At 40.5% G+C, this 3,307-nt stretch overlaps 1 pseudogene; it reads left to right on the forward strand.

Moving 5' to 3' along the window:
• Positions 1–365: 365 nt before the first annotated feature.
• On the forward strand, positions 366–1,265 carry LOC146168228 (uncharacterized; annotated as a pseudogene).
• The last annotated feature ends 2,042 nt before the right edge of the window (positions 1,266–3,307 follow it).

A 3,307-nucleotide genomic window follows, 5' to 3' on the forward strand; every position in this document is an offset into this window, starting at 1 on the left:
GTTGATATTTGTTTGGAGCAACATGCGCAACAGGTGCTAACAGAGAGGTGTACACTGCCTCCAGATTTCACATTTAAATTCGCCAGTGGATATGTTGTGTTGTAAAAGCAATAAGCTTTTATAGTAAGAGAAGCCTCTTTCTATACAGCACAAGTCGCACGCGCGGCATATTCCCCCAGTGACAATAAAACAGACAGCATGGTGTCAAGTCGCTTCGCGAGCTAAACAAAGCAAGACAATATGACCGAATTCTGTATTGACATTTTTACCGCTAGATGGGAGTCGATAGTTACAGATATATTTTCGGGGCTTAGTTATTTCAATTTTCATTCCAAGTTTGGCGCTCGTGGAGTACGGAGCGAAAAATGGCAAGCAGAGCAAGTTACGCTCAGGCAGTGAATAAAAATGCGGCCAGCTTTAAGAGGCCGAATTGTTTAAGTATGAGGACAGTTAATTTATTGAAAAGAGACGAAATTCTGAATCTTATAAAAAGTATGGATTATCCGCTGAAGAAATTAGTTGGGATTGCAGAAATGCGAGGCCAAAACGTCGACATAACTTGCACCAATAGACAAAATGTTTTGGAACTTTACACAAAGCTATGCGCAGCAGAATCAGTGAAATTTTTTAAACTATCCAAATGACAAGATAAACATCGCAGTTGGCTGGATGCCTATCCCTTTCCTCAGTGAACTCATAGCAGAGGAAATATCGGCAAAATATGGAAAAGTTGAAAAGGTGACACACAGGAAGGACAAGGTTGGATTGCTAACCGGAATGAGAATCTTGACAATGAATTCAACGGACGTGGAAGAAAACCCTTTACCAAGTTATATTAGGATGGCGAACTGTGAATTTTACGTAACATATCATGGGCAAGTGTTCACTTGCAAGTATTGTGACGAGAAAGGTCATAAACAAGCAAACTGTCCAAACGTCAAAATGATTTTCCTCGGCTAGTAAAAAGACAAGAAGAGCACAAGCAAGCCAAAGCACACGGAGAGACAAACGATAACGCAGTTGCCCCCCAATCTAGCGCTGGCGTCAACAACGCTGATAACAATCCACACTCTACAACAGCCGTAAGCAGCATTCTAAACGATGCTGATAAGAACTCCCGGACTTCAACTCTGAAAACAACGACAACATCAAGTCAAGCACACCGAAGCTTACCAACAACTGGTCAAGGAAAAGGCTGCAACGAAGCCCAGACGAGCTTCCTAACAGCAAATCTATTAGCCTATGTGCGACCAGAATTTCGATGACATGCCCTGGCTGCCAAGCTGAAGCTGTGGTTTCGGCTCAGTCGTAAACTTTCGTTTGTTGGAGTTGTTCCAACAAGTATTCCGTAGCAATGAAGTGCTGCACGGACGAGTTATTTCTGGTCGAAGAGGGTAAAAAAACATGTCAATGTCCTTCATGCGAAGGGACATTGAAACGTATGCCGTGCTGCGATGAACTCCAGCCAGAATACAAGACAAAGGAAGATGTGCTTGAGTGCATACAGTGCGAAATGTAGTAATACCCACTGCAAGTATAAGATAGTCAACTGTAGTTGCGTGAAAAAGCATTCCTGTCTTATGGGTCCCAATAAAGGGTTTAGATGTGAATGTGGCATGGAGTACGAATGGGACATAGATATTGGTGTCGAACGAGTTTAAATACTATTTTTATGTCTTTAAATATTATTTCACACAACGTTCGAGGTTTAAACATAGCTATGAAAAGAAAATCGAATTTTAATTTTTTACGTCGTTAAAAGTGTCACGTTTCCCTTTTGCAGGAAACCCATGGTAGTGCTAAGCACGAAAAGTTATGGGGTATGGAATGGGGAGGGGAAGCGTTTTGGGCGCACGACACCTCAAGCAGTAGAGGGGTGGCAATACTAATCGACAAAAACTTATCCTATTCCGTCTCAGGCACACGGGTAGACCAATAAGGTCGATACTTAATGGTTGAAATTACAATAAATATAACCCCAAAAGTAATTGTTAATGTTTACGCGCCGAATAAGGACGATCCAGAATTTTTCATCAATTCATTCGCCGTACTTGACAGCTTTTCCGATGCCCCAATAATTATGGGGGAGGGGACTTTAATCTAGTTCTGGACAATGTCTTAGATCAAAATGGAAGTGAAAAACATCGTAACCGAAAAGCAAGAGAAAGTCTTTTGCAATATATGACACATTACAAACTAACAGATATTTTTCGCCACAAATTTCCAACCGTTAAAAAGTTCTCAAGGCTTCAGAAACTACCAGCGGCATCATCGCGTTTAGATTTCTTTTTTAATTGACGGATCTCTCGTCGAAAACGTTAAAAATGTAGACATAGTCCCCGGTATAATGTCCGACCATAATATAGCAACTCTAGGTGCTGACATTAACCTAGCACCACGCGGTAGAGGCTACTGGAAATTTAATACATCACTAGCGTTACAAGGGTAAAATAAGAAAGGTAATCACTTATTATAAAGCAGAAAACTATATAGGCGGAACCGACCCACATGTAAGATGGGACGCCTTGAAAGCAGTTGTTCGGGGAGAAACTACTAGATATGCGGCCGAACTAAAACGAAGGCTAAATATTAAGCAAATCGATTTGGAAAAACTGATTGGCGAGACGCAAGACGCTATTTTAAAGAACTCTGAAACAGAATTAGGCCCCTTGCACGAAAAATTGTTCAAACTTAAATCGGAACTCGACCAACTAATACTGCGCCAAACTAAATGCGCCATAACGCGAAGTAGGGCTCTCTGGGCAGAGGAGGGCGAGAAAAATACAAAATACTTTTTAAATTTGGAAAAAAGACATCGCGAAAAAAAGGGTATTACCAGACTTTTTGTAGATGATAAAATAATAACTGACCAAAACAACATTTTTTGGACTTTTACAAGCAACTCTACAAACAAAACGGAGATCTATTGAACAAAACCTTAATCGCCTCAAAATTAAAAACACTAAATCTCCCCAAAATTAAGGCATAACAATCAAATCTATTAGAAGCGGAAACAACAGAAGCGGAATTATTCACTGCTCTCTGCAACATGGGTAAAAATAAATCCCCTGGGCTAGACGGTTTTCCAGCAGAGTTTTATATCACCTTTTGGGACAACATCAAATGCGGCTATATGGAAGTTTGGCGACATACAGTAAATACAGGTAGGCTATCAGCTTCTCAGTCAGAAGCAGTGGTAACTCTACTTCCAAAAGCTTATAAAGATCATCTTCAACCGGGAAATTTTAGACCGATAACGCTTTTGAATGTAGACTACAAAATTGCTTCAAAAGTAGTTAACACCAGG

This window comes from Ascidiella aspersa, chromosome 1 (assembly GCF_963924565.1).
Source record: "Ascidiella aspersa chromosome 1, kaAscAspe10.2, whole genome shotgun sequence".
Classification (NCBI taxonomy): Eukaryota; Metazoa; Chordata; class Ascidiacea; order Phlebobranchia; family Ascidiidae; genus Ascidiella; species Ascidiella aspersa.